Source organism: Peromyscus maniculatus, chromosome 1 (genome assembly GCF_049852395.1).
Source record: "Peromyscus maniculatus bairdii isolate BWxNUB_F1_BW_parent chromosome 1, HU_Pman_BW_mat_3.1, whole genome shotgun sequence".
NCBI lineage: Eukaryota > Metazoa > Chordata > Mammalia > Rodentia > Cricetidae > Peromyscus > Peromyscus maniculatus.
Genome location: NC_134852.1, coordinates 184,036,231 through 184,054,101, shown reverse-complemented (window position 1 = coordinate 184,054,101; position 17,871 = coordinate 184,036,231). Strand labels below are relative to the sequence as shown.

General features: G+C 41.2%; 1 protein-coding gene across 4 annotated transcripts in view; it reads right to left on the bottom strand.

Moving 5' to 3' along the window:
* The window catches only part of A1cf (APOBEC1 complementation factor), a 77,034-nt gene extending 75,670 nt beyond the window's left edge, over positions 1-1,364 (bottom strand). For 2 of the 4 annotated variants that reach the window (XM_042262643.2, XM_076562191.1), the window contains exon 1: positions 1,249-1,364. The gene's annotated coding sequence lies outside the window, so the exon portion shown is untranslated. The remainder of the gene's footprint in view (positions 1-1,248) is intronic. The other 2 variants (XM_042262636.2, XM_042262640.2) reach the window with 1 other exon arrangement.
* Positions 1,365-17,871: the final 16,507 nt, after the last annotated feature.

Here is a 17,871-nt window from a genome sequence, read left to right as displayed (position 1 = left end):
CCTTTATACTTGACACACATAAATCAGAACAGCAAGATGTACACATTTTTTAAACTGAGAAGTACCAATATTATTCTAGAAATAGCATGAAAGATAAACCACAAGTATCAACTTCTCTGTATTGACAGGGGAATCCCTAATTGCTTGGACAAGTAAGTGATTTCCCTTTTATTTCAGATTCATCCTCTCGCTGTATGCTGCTCAGCACATTAGTGTTTCAAGTTAGACTAAATCATTTGATGCTCCTTATCTTAGAAGTTTAACAATATTTGGTTTATAAAACATTAATCTCTTGGGATACACAAATAATTTCCCATTTTTTCCTCTCCTTGGAGAGTCACATCTGTGGCTTTTTCACTAGGACAGACACCTATTTAATGGGGCCTCTCTGTGGTACCTACTCTGATCATGGTGCAGCCACAGCGCTTTGGTCAGAGAGCTGAGATTTCTGTTAGAACAGAAAATGCCCTGATCTACCTCCCTCCTTTAACCATCCTGCTTGCATGTTTAGCTATCTTTTAGGGGTGAGAGAAATAGTAATGTAAAAATATGTGTGCTGTGCTGTGTTTGTTCAGTCTGTGAAAGAGATCTGATAAATAGCCACCTCGAGCTTGAGAATTAACACACTCAAAAGCGGTCATTTATCTATAGTGGTCTTTGTCTTCTTTTCTTGCTAGAATTAAAAGCAAACAGCTTAGGATATTATTTTGGTTAGCAGGTTAATGGCAGAAGAAATAGCAAGAATTCACCCCAATTCTTTTCTTAGGGTGGCAGCATATAGAAGTTAATCGAATAGGTAGAGTCTAAAGTATTACAGGAATTAGGACTGATACACAGAACTAAAAAATGTTTCTAGAGATGTTAAACTATGTCTTGGTTAGTTACATTTTTGTTCTGAGGTCCTAGGGACAAGAAAAGACAGTGAAGCACAGCTCTCGCCGATATCTGGCTGGACTTAAGGGTTGTAGAAATGAGCCCCACTTGTGAACCCACAGTGATTACTCTACTTTCCACCAGCTCTGGAAATGTACTAAGTCAAGGAGTAAATTATGGCATTCATCTCATCTTGAGATTATAGGATCATTCCAATACATTGTTTTGTTTTTCAGTTGGTTTCATTAGTATAGAAGCAAACGGCAGTTCTCTGGCTTAGACTCACAGGCAGTGAAGAGCACAAGTTGTTTTCATGCATTCTCAGATATCATAACACAGAATTGAAACAGAAAACACAAAAAGCATGGGCCATACCTGAGTAATTTCGGAGGTTCCCCACCCGGAAAAAGGTTCCTTGATTATGGCGGATTCCGCCTGCCCCTTTGGTTATATTCTAATCATCGTATCAAACTCCAAAGGTTCAGTGGCTTTAGGTTTGGTTTACAATTCCTGGGAGTTAAACTTTAACTCGCCCTGTCTCTTGCATCCATGCAGCCCTTTGACCAGGTAACTGGGTCACTATGGCCTAAAGAGAAGCTACAAAACTGTCTTCCTCTCTTGTTTACAAAATGAAAATGTGTTTCGCATTACAGTCACTGGGGTCAATACTCTTTTGAACCTAGTTTATGGACATAAATTTAAATGTAGAACTCATTCCACTTTAGGAAACGAAGATTTTCTTTTTGTTGTTACTTCATTTATCTGCAGTGTCAAAGTGATATAACAGACAGGGTAATTTAGGAGACTATTCCATTGTGTCACACTTTTCCTATTACTGTTTTACATGGAGTAAAGTATAGAGTTTTAGGTCAAGTATGTAGATAAATGCTGGCTTACAAACACAAAATCCACAAAGCATTTATATAAACAAGTAGCTGAATTTAGGCCAGATAAATGTTGTAGAAGCTGCTCGTTCAGATTTGAAGAGGGAGCTGGCTCTTAAGAACAGAGCCATTGCTGCTGTTCACAGCTGGAAATCTCAGTAGTAACCCTGTTTCTTAAAGAATAGATAATTTGTATTTTTTAAAAAATTTAAAGCTATGGTTAATTACCCAGCATGAGCACCAGTCTATATAAGTAACCTCAAAGAATTTTTTAAAAAATATATTTACAAGATAAAAACAACCCCCCTACTTCTGAGTGGATTTTGCTTTAAGGCTTGTAAAACAGGCTGTGAAACTGGAATTAAAGGATACTTTCCTTTGGCTTCAGGTCAAGTAAGAGAACCAACTTAGGACATTTTTTTGTCTGTAGAAAAACACAAAACAAGCAAGGGAAGGTACTACAGAAGTATACCTGTGACTAGAGAGGGGAGGAGACTGGAGCTCTAATGCACTGTTCTTTCTGCCTACAGCTTTACTTAGTCTATCACAAACCTTGATTGACTTGCATTCCCCCCGCCCCACCCCAGTGAGTACATACCTGTCCTAACTAAAGCACCTCTGGAATTATTGATTTGCCCTGGAATTGTACTCGCAGAGGTAGCATTCACTGCTTCTCACGTATAGACATCCACAGCTGGACAACTCTACTTATTTCTTCTAGGGAATGGATCCGCTCACCAAGACCCTTCTTGGTTTTCCCAGAAGAAGCTCCATTTGGGGCTTGTCTGGCTCCCCAGTGAGTGAGGGATTCTTACTTTGAGGATGAGCCCACACAGAATTGTTGATATTGTGAGACTGAAGGTCCTGACAGAGGGGGTTCCTGATTGTGTGGTAAGTGCCTAGGTAGTGCTAAGTGAGGATTAGGAAAGCAGGACCCCTTAGATAGTTGGTGTAGACAGCAAGACATAACAAGAAGAAACAGGAGAGATGATAGATAGATAGATAGATAGATAGATAGATAGATAGATAGATAGATAGATAGATAGATAGACAGACAGACAGAAGCCAACTGACCTGGGGTTATTTCTTATGACACCCTTTCTTAGTTGAAAGTATCCTGCATTAAAATCGGACTCCCTCCTGACTGTGCACTGACTGGGAGCTGTGGCCTGCTGCCACTGCCCAGCCTCTTTGGAGAGTACCCTATGACACAGCACTAGGAAAAGATCCAAATCTGAAACTCCAAGTATGAGTTCTCCTGGAATTCATGTCATGTTTACAGCAGCAAGTGGTTAGATGTATCCAAGTGGAGCCAGTGTGAGGGAGGGAGGAGCAGCTTTAACTAAGAGCCCAGTTCAGGTTGCCATAACAGAATATCACACAGTGGGTGGTTTCCACAGGTCTCACTTTCTTAGGGGTCTAGAGGCTGGGATTCAAAATCAGGTGCCATAGGGTCTCCTTTCCTTGCATGATTTTTCTTGGTATGTGACCATGGAGAGAGAAATTTTGTGTGTTTGTTTTGTTTCATTTTTTTGAGTAGTAGTCCTAGCTGTCCTGGAACTCACTTTGTACACCAGGCTGGCCTCAAACTCATAGAGATCTGCTTGTCTCTGCCTCCCGAGTGCTGGGATTAAAGGCATGCGCTACCATGCCTGGCTGATACAGAGATTTAAAAAAAATATTTTAAATTACTTTTTCCATTTCTGTATGTGTGGGGGTGTATGCATGCCATAGCATGAGTGTGGAGGTCAGAAGACAAGTTCTAGAAGCTGATTCTCTCTTTGTGCCATGTGAGTCATTGGGATCGAACACAGGTAATCAGGTGTGTTGAAAGGCACATTTACCAGCTAACTCTTCTTGGCCAGAGATACTTTCTAATAAGGTCATTTGTATTATCCAAGGCCCTGCCCTCATGGCCCACCTTAGTCTAGTTATCTTCAAAAGAACCTATTTTCAAATGTCATCATGGTCAGAGTTTTAACATGAGTTTTAGAGAGAAAGTAGCATTCAGTTTATAATTGTCTCACATAAAAAAAGTTCAGCCAGGTGTTGGTGGCATACACTTTTAATCCCAGCACTTGGGAGGCAGAGCCAGGCGGATCTCTGTGAGTTCGAGGCCAACCTGGTCTACAGAGTGAGATCCAGGACAGGCACCAAAACTACACAGAGAAACCCTGTCTCAAAAAACCAAAAAAAAAAAAAATCAGTAGTGTCTTCTTTGATAGGTCCTGACATTTTATAGAGCAGGATATGCTCATGTCAAACCATGACCAACGTTGCTCATGAGGGCTGGTGACACTAATGAATTTGACAGCATTGTTAGGCTATGATTTTTCTTTTCCAGACCATTTTATTACAACAGCAGGGATTTATTGACCAGAAGTAGAGTGACAAACAGCCAAGCAGACTTTTACGAGGGCTACTCATGTTTGGTGCATCCGTAGTTATGGGACAAAGGATCCACTGGATCAGAATGGGATCAACTCAGGACCTTGATTCCATCAGTCTAACCATGGAAGTCCACTATCCTCACAATGGCAATACTTGCCTTTATTTCATTAAAAACAGCCCCAATTTAAATAGTGCCCGGAAAACACCAATTTCCCACTAGTTTATCCTATAAACTATGCAAGACCTACTTTTTCTTAGGAGCTTTGGTAATATGGTAACTGTTTCAAGTCAGAGATGGTGGACTGGAAGATGGCTCAAACTGTGAGGTACACATTGTGCAATCATGAAGAGCTGAGTTTGGATCCCCAGGACCTTTGTAGAAAACTGGGCACGTGTCTGTAATTCTAGTAGTTGGGGAGAGGAGACAGATCCCTAGAGTTCACTGGCCAGCTCCTCTAGCCAATCAATGAATTCTGTGTTCAGGGAGAGACCCTGTCTCAAAACATAAGGTAGAAAGTCATAGAGAAAGACACTTTGATGTTGACCTCTGGCCTCCAAACATGGTTGTACACACATGTATGCACATCCAAACACAAATGTGCATCCACACATGTACACACAGAGACAGCGACAGAGATAAGACAGACACAGAGACAGAGATACAGAGAAGGGAGTCTATGAGCAGACTGTGACACTACTGTTGCACCAAATATTCTAACAAATAGAAAGGGTAAGTAATGCCTATGGGAACTTGCTTTTTTTTTTAAATTTTATTTCCAATTTATTTTGTTCTATTCATTCACAGTTAATACAGAAAATACTTGGAACAACTTAGAATATGTGGGATTGTCTAGATCAGGCTGGCCCGTGGTCATGCCTCTGTGGGATTGTCTTGACTGCTTTCACTGATGTGTAAGACCCACCCTGATAGCAGGTGGTGACATCCCCTGGTTTGAAGCTGTGGACTGTGTAAGAGTAGAGAAAGCTAGCTGAGCACCAAGCACACAAGCACTCATTTCTCTCTGCTCTTGGGGGTGAGTGTGATACGACTATCTAATGACTAGCTGTCAAAACTACCTGCTGTCTTGACTTCCCTGTGCTGATCAACAGTAACCTGGAATTGTGAGCTAAACAAAAACCTCTTCTCCCCTACCATAAGTGGCTTCTTGCCTGGTAGATTATTACAGCATCAGAAATCAAACTTGGATAATCCCCTTTCAGCTGTCTTAGAATTATTTTATTCACACATTTATTCAAATACTTCACATTCTGGATTTCAGAGACAAAAGCGCCAAAGACCATTCAGAGAGGGGGTGAGAGGTGATGATAGCTGAGGTGAAAGTGTTGGCATTGGGTATGAAATACATGCGGTTCGGTCAAATGTGGAGGTGTTGAGGCATAAAAAGGATATGGGAACCAAGAGAGGGATACTTGGGAGCTCTGAGAACTCCCAAATTGCTGGAGGGTGATGCTGTGTGCTGAGATGGCAGTATTCGCAGAGGTAGACTGAACAGGATAACTTCCTTATGCTGTGGCTGTCCCCAGTCACTCATGGGGCAATTATTTGGCTCATGGTTTTAAATTCTGCTCTCACTATCTTATTACATTTAGACCAAAAATCATTGATTGCGTTTTCACTGGCAAAAATAAAGCAAAAAGCTTTGGAAAACCTAAAATATTAATATAAGAAGTTTCCTTCCCTGCCAGGATCCTTTTTCTCCCTCTCCCATCTCAATGACATCTTCCTTCATTGATTTCAGCTTTCTAGGAGTTTTTGAAGGTTTGGGAGGTGGGTGCGGGTATATTGTGGGGCGTTTACCCACCACCCCCACAGCTTCCCAGAGTTTTCTTGAGTGCGAGCAGCAGGAAATATTAGATAGAAGGATTTATAGCGGAGAGTCTTGCGGAGATAAACAGATAGAAAAATAAAGGATAGCCTCGAGAGGGCCTGGAACCTATTCCAACGGGCCCCGACTGTCTCTGGTCCAGGGTTTTTATAGAGACGCCAAGGGGTGGAGCAAAAGACCTCCTCCCCCAGCACAGCCAAGTGCAGGCCATCCCAGACACCTGCACTCAGGCCCGTGGTCCTGATCATCCTCTATTCGGACCTGCTGGGTAAAGCCACGAGGAACCCCAGAACGGGCTCCCACAGTATATAATTAACTAGAAGCGACATTCTAAATGAGAGTGCTATGTCAGATGATGCTATGTGGTGAAGGAGCTTAGTTCATGTCCTTGCTTATTACATAGAAAGGACACAGGTTGCAGAGTTAGGACTTGGGATGCCAGCCCAGACCATATTACTTAGGGGCTGTGTAATGCTTCTGCCCCTTCTCAGAGTCTCAGTGTCTTGGCTTTAGTGAGAAAAATCCATCTTCGTCACAGATTATTGATAATAATTTGTCAAATGAATTGGGATATGTGCCAGTAGATCAAGAGGAACACAATACTGTACAAGTAGAGAGTAGAACAAGGATGCAGCAGGTTATGTGTGATCCCTGCCAGCATTTGTCAATGTGACATCTATGACTTTGAGGATTTACGCTTGCTCTTTGGAAATATAACATTTCACATGAAAAGTCTCCAGGCTTTTCTTAACGTCTGCAAGGCTTTGGGAGATAACAGTTTGGTTGAGTGGGTTAGAATCCATCTGTTTTCAGAGTAGTTTGGAATAGAATTTTAGAATTTTGAAAAAGTATTGGTTTTGTAGCTACAGCCATCTAGTGTTCAGTTGACTAAAAACACACTTATTCCTCTCTCCATACACGCCTCCAGTTGCGTTTGCTTTGCCCAGAACACTGGAATCACATTTTACTGTCGCAAAATTGATGAGTAAATGAGAATTGATATGAAGTCTAGATTACACGTAGAAACCAGGGCAACAGACGGGGGCTCCGAGGATGTTTTCTTTTAAAGCTGAGTTGAAAATCTTGTTCCTGCCCATCATTGTTCTTACTATAGTCACTCACTCCTCTGGCTAAGGAATGTTCTCAAATTTAGAGGTTGTAATATCCCCCATGTTAAAGAATATTTATTGCCTTTAGGCAATCTTTACAGTTAAAAAAGATTATTATTATTATTATTATCATTATTATTGTTATTATTTGTGTGTGTGTGCGCGCACACGTGTGTGTGTGTGTGTGTGTGTGTGTGTGTGTGTGTGTGTGTGTGCAGGCTCTCTCACAGTAGCATGCACGTGGAGGTCAGAGAACAGGCTTTGGGAGTTGCTTCTCTCCTTCCATGTGGGATCCAGGGACTGAGATCTGGTACTCAGGCTTGCTCAGCAAGCACTTTCCCCTGCGGAGCCATCTTAGCATGCCCTTATGTCACTTTTTAAAAATGTGGTAATTTAAGAGCACAGTAAGCTCAAAAATAGATACTGATTTTTGTTTAGAAAAGAAAATCTACTTAACAAATCTGTTATTTTCTTCTAGTACTGTTAGAAAATACAGATCCCTGGGCCTATAGTTTAAGGACTGCTTTAATCTCCCTTTTCCTCCCCCGACATGTCACTGAGATGTTTGCATTTGATTTTATTAATTTTTTATATACCAAATACTGCACTGCATTATGATATTTTTATACATATGAATCACTGACTGCTTTCTTTACTGTAAATAAGGTAAGTCTATAGAAAAGCCGTCCTTGGATTTTAGGGAACTTCTTTAGGAGAAGTTTTCACACAGTGTTCCTCTTACTCATGCTCTTATCTCTTTCTTTGAATGAATTTTAGTGAACTTTGGCAAAAAGAGATGCACTGTTTCAAAATGGTAGGGAACAGAGTGGGAAAGGCACGTCAAAGCACAGTCATGTGACACCAATTGGTCGGCAGTGCACTAGCATTCAATGGTAGGCCTGGAAGATCAAAAGGGAGCAATAACAATTCCCACTGGCAAATGACTTCTTAGCCATTGTGATATTGTAGCTTGATGCTTCATGGACTTGAGGAGACGCTGGTAAAAAAAAGAAAAAAAAAAAAGCTGGACACACTGTCCTTTAAAGCAGAGCACCATGATTCTACACCACACATACTTGATTATGATAAAAACAACAGGACTATTGATTTGATGGCCCTTTGCCATTGCTTGAGTGACTACTATTTTCTACGTTTTGAACAGAAGTTATCTGGACAATAGCCTCAGGTTGGCCCTCCTGGAGGTTTTCTGGAGAAGATGACAGCTCCAGGTGTATTAGTCAGTCTTCTGTCACTGTGACCAAATACCCCCACATAGTCAACTTTGTCAAGGAAAAGGTTTATTTTTGCTCATGGTTCCAAAAGATTCCATTCCCAGTCACATGTCCCTGTCACTTTAGTCTCACGATAGCACAATATATCCCATTGGCAGGGTATGGCAGAGGGAACAACTGAGGCCATGGGAGAGAGGAAGGCCCCAGGTCCCCCCTGAGGGTACACCCCAGTGATGTAACTTCCTCTGGATGGATCCCACTTCCATAGAATCCACATTATCTCATCTCCTTCACATAAATATACCAGTAGTCCCATAGGCTGGGGACCAAGCTATCAGCATCATAGGCCTTTGGACGTTTTCAGATATGAACTACAGCACCCTGATGGCCTTCTTATGGGACAAGATATGAAGGGAGAAGAGATGGAAATGATGATCCTGGTACTATGGAGGTCTCTGTGTGTGTGTACATGTGTGTGTGTGTGTCTGCATATGTGTGTGTGTGTGTGGTACATGTGTGTGTGTCTGTATATATATATGTGTGTGTATGTATATATTATATATTCATGTTTGTTTTTTAACAAATAGTTTAAAGATAATAATTTTTTCAATAGAAGAATGCCTACAAAAGGTTAATATAAAGACAGTATGTTTGCACAGCTATACAGCACACTGTGTTTAAAACTGTGCAGCTAAATAGATTGGTTGGTAGTGAGACTCCTAGTGAAACCAAACTTCATTTGCTGGCACAGACTTAGACCCAGAAAGATAGCTGTGGAGGGCTCCTTGCATGTCTTTCCTGATCCAATATGGAATGGAGAATGTAGTGAGAGTCACTGGCTGCAGAATGCACGGGCTGTGTAGTGAGCTGGAGGAGAGGGTTTTGAGATAAATGGACTCTGCTCCTCCCTCCCTCCCCACTCCAGGAGAGACATGGTTAAGTATACTGTCTTCTTACTCCATATTATCTTTTTCCTGGTTCTTAGTTTGCATGCATCAATCTCCTCCTTACATGATTTTCTACTGAACTAAGCATCAGAAGAACACAGCTTGGCTCTTTATGTACAGCTAAGTGCTGTCTGGCTTTCGGGGGAAAATAGCATCAGGAACAGTTGGCCTCTGTTTGCCCATTGTTTGTTACCACCTGGACCACCATACCCATCAATCATTAACTTCCCTCCCAGTGGTGAAAGCCTGTGGCTCTTTTTTTTTAAGACCCTGATTCCACCAGTCCTTTGTAGTACAGCATCTAGAAGGCCTCGCACACCAGGAAGAGTTAAAGTTCTGGGCAAGTAGGAAGCTCAAAGGGTGCTTTCATGTAGATCATCCAAACAGGAGCTCCAGTCCACAGGAAGAGAAAAGAAGTTTGGAAACATCATCAGTTTGAGAAAATTGGGTCATAGAAAGAAGCCAAATAATCAGAGCTAACAGAAGGGTCAGTTTGGAGAAGGACACGAAAAACATGAATAAGCAATCTTAAAACATGACTTTAGATCTTAGGCTCTGTACTCAAAAGTAGGTCACACTGGGATGCTGTGGGCAGGAGCAATGCTAAGAGCCTAGGGAGGAGTGTTTGACCTCTCAGGCTAGATTTCTTGATTATTTAAATTCTACCTCTTCTACTTCTTGGTGAAATCTTAATGAAAGTATTCAAATTATATATCTATATCTATTTGAATATATGTATATGTATATATATATATTTCTTCTTCTTCTTCTTCTTCTTCTTCTTCTTCTTCTTCTTCTTCTTCTTCTTCTTCTTCTTCTTCTTCTTCTTCTTCTTCTTCTTCTTGCAGTGCTAGGGAATAAACCCAGGGCCTGGCTCATGCCAGGTAAGTTCCCTAGTGCTGAACTCTACACCATTCAGATTTTCAAAGTTTTAATGTCTATTGTTCTAAAAATAGGGTATTTCAGGTATTTCATTGTCTGGCACATAAGTGTACTATGGATGTTAGCTAAATTATTGAAGAAAAACATGACTAACAATGATAGAATTTCATTATCCAAAAAAAATATCAATAAGGAGGTCTTTATGTCAACTTGACACTAGCTGGGGTCATCTGAGAGAAGAGAACCCCAATTAAAAAATGCTTTCATAAGATCTACTGTAAGGTAATTTCTTAATTAGTTATTGTGGATGGTGCTATCCCTGGACTGGTTCTGGGTTCTATAAGAAAGCAGACTGAGCAAGCCATGGGGACCAAGACAGTAAATAGCACCCCTTCATGGCTTCTGCATCAGCTCCTGCCTTCAGCTTCCTGCCCTGCTTGAGTTCCTGTCCCGACTTCCTTTAATGATGAAGAGTGATATGCAAGTGTAAGCCAAATAAATTTTTTCCTCCTCAACTTGTTTTTTGATCATTTCATGTTATGGTGTTTCATGACAGCCATAGAAACCCTAACTAAGACAGGAGGGAAGGGAAAAATCACTCTATCCTGCTATTTGACAGAACATACCACAGATATGAGGGTTCACATATCACAAGTAGGTTGTGACTCACCACACAAATGAAGATGTGCTTAGCACAAAGGGTAGCACTAGCCTGCCTCATCCCAAGGGGTGACAGTCGGGGAAGAAGTCAGCTTAAGATTGAAAATGTCTCCCAGATTGGGTTGGACTTAGCCAGCTACAAAACTTCTGGAGTTTTGTTGCTGAAAACTTGTGGAGTGAGCTGGAGGAGAGGGTTTTGAGACAAATGGACTCTGCTTCTCCCTCTCCGCGACTCCACGAGAGACATGGTTAAGTACACTGTCTTCTTACTCCGTCTTATTTTTCTTTCTTGCAGTTCTAGGCTTTTGGCCTGGCTGTGTAGATTACTCCTGATCCTTTAACTTCACATGGTACAGCAACGTGGGCGGATGGAGCCAGCTGACTTTACAGCCTAGCCCAGCGCAATCACTAGCTTGGAGACTGAGCTCCATCTTAATGGTAGTTACTATGGATTGGTTCGCTGCAAGGGGACAGTCCAAGAAAGCATGGGTTAAAGGCACACACAGTTCAGCACAGAAGCAGGCAGGCGTGCCACTGGAGCAACAGCTGAGAGCTCACTCACATCTTGATCCACAAGCAAGACACAGAGGGAACTAACGAGGGATGGCTTGGGCTTTTGAAATCTCAAAGCCTGCACCCAATAACAGCATCACTCCTTCAACAAGGCCAGACCTCCTTATCATTCCTAAACAGTTTCAACTGGGGACCCGACCAAGTATTCAAACAGATGAGCCAATGGAGATTGTTTTCATTCAAGCCACCACGTTCAGTTGTTTTTCCTGCGTTGATTTTTGTTATTGTTGTTGTCTGTTTTACTGAAGATGACATAAATTAGATGGTGTTACTTTTGTTTGGCTCATTCCTCTCACATGTTTCAGGCATAGTAAAGGAAGATGAACAAAGGGAGGTGACTGGAGGTGGCGGTGGCGGTGTATTTGGAACAGACAAGAAGAGAGAGAATCAAGGAGACAAACACTTGAGATGGAAAGAAGAGAGCAGAGCTCAGCCTGGCTCCAGCCTGAAAGGCACGTGAGTCTCCTGGGGCGGCTGCTGGATGTGCAGATTCGGTGAGACTGGACTGAGTTCGCACTTTTCTAACAAGCTCCCAGGTGATGTCAAGGCTATGCGAGAGAAAGTGCTGATCACCACTGTAAGAATAAGACAAAGGGATCTGTTAGAGCAACTTTCGTAGGTGACTAGGACGCATATGCATATCAAAGTCAAAGAACTGCTGAGAATAAAACAGAGAAGTTAGAAGCCCGAAGGGACCAGCAGACCTGGAATTCAATGAATACCAACGGAGGAGAGTCAAGGAGACCAAGATTAATGGATGGCATTGCTGACTTGGAGTGCTGAGTTTCTCCAGGGAAAAATATTAGGAATTTTTATTCAGATCAAGGAAAAATGACACCTTTGGCACTGATTCCAACATTATTAGACTTCACATTTCAAATGAGAAATTATGTATCCCACTCAACTTAAAACCTACATGCCCTGGCATCTTTGAAGGGTTTCTGAATTTTTTGGCAAGCAATACACACCGACTGAAGAGTGTCCTAGCAGTAGGTGCTGCTTTTTGTAAAGAACCAGTTTGCCTGTCAAGTGAAATATGCTTCTCTGATAAAGTAACAGACCCTTCATTATAGGTAAACACACACACACACACACACACACACACACACACACACACACACACTCACATAATAAGACAATAATAGCATGTGTTTAGGATTCAGTAAGAATTTACATTTCATATTTGTGGATTCCATGTCATTGCAAGATTGTGTTTGAGCTGTAACATCAGTGTCTTAATATTACCTGGTAAAGACGAGAAGAGAATAAATTAGAATTTCAGCCTTAGGCCACTGCTATATACTGTTCTTGATGATTTTAACAACAGAAGAACAGACATTAAACTTGCAAAGTTGTCAGAAATTACATCTCATGGACAGATTCCAAATTCAGGTCATTCTTAAGGGGATGCTGAAGTGCCTGGTTTATTCACCTAGTAAGTGTTATATTAGCTGATTATCCATCATATGAAAGTGAATCAAACAGATTCAATGCCTACTTGGTGCCTGTTACAGAAAATGTTCCTTTTCAGGTACTGGGTAGAACGTGGAGACAGAACATCTGGGTACCATCTTTAGGGTGCTTACAGTGTTGTGCAGATGCTTAAGACAGGTGCCTGAATAATTTATGTAAGCCATGCAAGTATACATCTTACTAGAGTGCCAATTGGGGGCCAGGGATTTTTCAGTAAGTGGGCTTTTCAGCAGCCTGGATCATGGATCTGATTTTGGACACCAATAATTTTATCAAAATGTAAAATACACACAACTTTGACGCTGCTGTCACACAAAATTTTTACGGTATCCAGGTGTTGATCAAAGTTCTATGAATTTTGAAACACCTACAACTTTACAGTTCCTTTTCTATGGCAAAATGAAGAATTAGCATCATTTTAAATCTTTTTTTCTTTCTGAATGGAGTTAAAGCACAAACCATTTTAGTAGCAAAGAGACTGGACTACCAAAACTTTATTAATAAAATGCTGGTGGAGTTATTTTACAATGGAATATTATAAAGCTTCTAAGAATAACAAGAAATATCTATTCATGTGTGCCTCTGACATGTTAGGTGACAAAGGTTAAGTGCAGAGAGCTATAAAGTGTTTATTTTTAATAGACAGAGTAAATCTCTCTGGAGTTGGTAGTACTGTTTTTTTTTTTAATTTTTTTTTTCTGGATGGGTGGAGGTGCATTTTATACTGCTTAAATATTTACCATGAGAACATATAACATGAAATAGAAAGTCAAAATATAGGAACATCAGCCAAAGCAAAGAGGATGAAGTTGTCTTTCGAAGAAGACTGTGTGGACATCTGTCTGGCTGTTGCATCACACACACAGATGTGGGTCCAAACACTGAAGAAGCTCCTTCACAGAGGCCTCGGGGCATTGTGGGAGCAGAGGAGCCCTGACAGTGTCTGCACTCAGCAAATGGTAACCAGAGGGCTGCTTCTGCACCAGAGATGGTAACACCTTTGGGGACACATAACTAGGATGACAGTGTAGTACACACCATCAAACCAGGCAGAAAAGGTGTCAGGCGACAGAGGGTGTAGCCGGTCTCCTGGAAGTCACAACCACACTAGCCATTGAGGGGGGCTAGACAGAAAGGAACCACAAGAGGCTTTGTAGAAACATGGTATATTTAACCAGGGAAAGCAGTGCCCAGTTGTGTGTTTTGTTACTGGTAACATGTGAAACTGTCTTGTAAAAGTCCACTTATATTTAGAAGGCTCCTGTCATATAAAGGAACCCTATGTTTTTCCATTAAAAATGATTTTATTGAGGTAAAATTGACAAACAACTCTCATATGCATTTAAGGCACATAGCTTGGTATTTCAATATATGTGAGTATTGTAAAATGCTGTAATAGAGCAAGTTGATGTAACCATTACTCCACATGTTTTCCATTTTCTCTTATATTTTGTTATTAGAACTCTTAAGATCTTGGTCCTAGCTGGTTTCAAGTATGCAATACAGTGTCACAGTGGCCCTGCTCCTGTGTAACACCATCTGGGTTTCAAATAAAGTTGTTGGTTGCTTTTGCTCTTTTAGGGGGCCCACCACCCAGCTCCCAAATAAATCACACATGGAGGCTTATTCTTAATTATAAATGCCTGGCCTTAGCTTGGCTTATTTCTAGCTAGTTTTTCTAAACTTTAAATTATCCCATCTACCTTTTGCCTCTGGGAATTTACCTTTTTCTTACTTCTGTAATCTTTCTTACTCGATGGCTTGCTGTGTAGCTGTGTGATTGGCCCCTTGCATCCTCATCCTTCTCTCATTCCTTTTTTTCTCTCCCAGATTTCTCCTCCTCTTTATTCTCTTTGCCTTCCAGTCCTGCTTATCCCTTTTCTGCCTTGCCACTGGCCATTCAGCTCTTTATTAGACCATCAGGTGTTGTGGACAGGCACAGTAACACAGCTTCACAGAGTTAAACAGATGCAACATAAAGGAATGCAAAACATCTTTGCATCATTAAAGCATAAGTTTCACAGCATAAACAAATGTAACATACCTTAAAAAATATTCTACAACAAAATAGTGCTTAGTACTAAATACATAGCACTTAGGTAATTCTCAGTGCAGGACTGAAAACATTTCAATAAATGGAGTTTTACTTTAAATTTTTTCTTTTGTCATGCTTTTATTGATATAATTTTAAATTGGCACATAGTGATTGTACCTATTTATGTGATTAAGGTGACACTTTGGTACATGTATACAAAGTGTGATGATGAGATCAGAGTTAACAGGCACATCTGGCAGTCAGATGTGCATCGTTCCTTTGTGCTGAGAACATTTGAATTCCTCATAGGTATACCTTTTAACTCTTTTGAACTTCTATTAGGTACAGTCTTATACTCTTTAACTCTCCTCCCTCCATTCCCTGCTCCCAAACCCTTCTAGGCTATTGTCTACTAACCAATGGTTTGAGATCAACTTGGTTTTGACATGTAAGCGGCAGTATGCAGTGCCTATCTTTTTGTATCTGGCTTATTTCTCTTAGCACAGTGTCTTCCAGTGGCATCCATGTAACTCATGTAAATCTCATGGCCCTGTAAACCTTCCCCTTCTTGATGTGTCTGGGCAGAAGAGTACATCTCATATACTCAAGGGGCACAAGGAATATCATGTTTTATTAAACCTTGTGTCTTAAAAATATGAGGCAAATAAGAAAAGCACTGGACCACAAGAAATGACCTTGGACATTGTGCCTTTCCTTCTCCCATCCCTCCCTGACTCCCTCTCAGACCTTGAACCCAGCTTAATTTGAGTTGGCTACCCTTTGGCTCCTAAAGCATAGAGACTATATCATAGCATCCATTGATCTGTCTTACAAATATGTCCATTTGTTTCTTTTCTACCAATTAAGTGAGGCCAAGAACTATGTGTTTTTGTTTGAATTCCTTGTTCTAGAATTCTAAATATTGAATCCTAGTCAGAGGATCCAGGAACAATATTCTAGGTGTGGTGAGAATTGTTGTCATCAGTATAGTGCTGATATTTCAAAAGTGTTGAATGAGATTAGGTCCATTCAATATGTTCTAGTTGTTCTTATCCTATTGTTTCCCTAGCAAGAATCTGGAGTGGCCATCAGTGAAAAACAATGACATCATGAAATTTGCAGGAAAACTGATGGAACTAGAAAATATCATCCTGAGTGAGGTAACCCAGACTCAGAAGGACAAACATGAACCTTTCTTTAGTGACTGATAGAAGCAGATGCAGAGATCCACAGCCAAACACCAGGCCAACCTCCAGGAGTCTAGTCGGGGAGAGAGAAGAGAGAGTCTATGAGCAAGGGCATCAGGATCATGATGGGGAAACCTGTAGAGACAACCAAATCAAACTAGTGGAAACTGATGAAATTTAGATCAACAGCTGTGGAGCTTGTATGGGACTAGACTAGGCCCTCTGCATAGCAAGATAGTTGTGTAGCTTGATTTGCTTTGGGGGCCCCCTGGCAGTAGGATCAGAATCCATCCCTGGTGCATGAGCAGGTTTTTTGGAGCCTACTACCAATGATGGGACACCTTACACAACCTTGAGGAAGGGGGAGGGGCTTGGACTTGCCTCTACTAAAAAATCTACCTTACCATGGGAGGCCTTACATTCTTGTAGGAGGGAATGGAGGCGGGGGGGGGGGGGGTTGGTGTAGATGAATTTCTAAATTGTCTTATTAAATAAAAAACACAGAGCCAAATATAAGGGTGAAAGCCTTAGAGAGATCAGAGAAATAGGGAAAGCCCAACCTTACCTCACCAACTCTGCAGCTTCCAAATGCGAGTTACTTCCTGTCTACCCACGCACATATGTCTTGCTGTTCTGCCATCTGATTTGCTCTCTGTCCAGCTACATTACTTCCTCTTCCTACACAGCTTTGTCACCTTCTGTCTGTCTGTACAGACCTCGAGACCTCCATGGTTAACTAGTGTTGAAATTAAGGTGTGTGCCACCACATCTGTCTCTGTTTCTAGTGTGGCCTGGACACACAGAGATCCTGCCTGCTAAGTAATAGAATTAAGGGCGTGTGCTACCACTGCCTCACTTCTTCGTTTACTTATAATGGCTGCCCTTTTCCCTCTGATCTCTAGGCAAGCTTTATTTATTAAAGCACAAATAAAATATCACCACAGGTTGGGAAGGGATGGCTGGGGAGTGGGAGGAGGGAAGAGGGGAATCTTTGATTGGTGTGTAAAATGAATAAAAAAAATCTTAATAATAAAATAATCTGGAGTGGCATGGTTCTGAAGACATTCATAGAAGAGTATCTTGTTTTCTTTGCTTGACTCTCTCATAGTCTTCCTCTGTGTTCACATTATAGGCCCTTACCATCTCTGAAAGTAATTACAGGAACAGGCCACCATTCACAAAGTTTGGATGTAAAAAACAGAATAAGCTGAGCTTTTCACACACACACACACACACACACACACACACACACACACACACACACACACACACAGAGCGTTAGACTTACAGTTGCTGACCACATCGGTGATGTGAAAAGAGGTCAGTTACAAATTTAGGTTCTGATTAAATCAGGTAGCCTGGGAGGCAGCCAGCACATCATGACAGCAGGGCGAGGGGAGAGAAGGGCAGGGAGGGAATGTGTCTTTCTCCCTCTCTCTGTAGGAAGCCTCTCTTCATCATTCCCGAATACAAGGATAAGTACTTGAGTAGCTTTAAGCACTTTAAAATTTATTCTAGCTATGCTGTAGGTAGTAATGTTGAACCCGCATCAGATAGTCCAAGACTCATTTCTAGGATTTATTTTCCTCATCTTAGTGCCTTCACAAAGATACTGTTTTTTTTTTTTCTACAGCTAGAAGTGGGCTGGGCCAAAAACCCAAATCTTGAGTAAGTAAGCTTTTGAAGTGTTTGTAGCATTTGGAAGTTCTCTTAGGAGTAAGTGGGTCATTATTTAATATGACATCTGGAGTGAAGTTGCAGAGTCTATAGACAAGAGG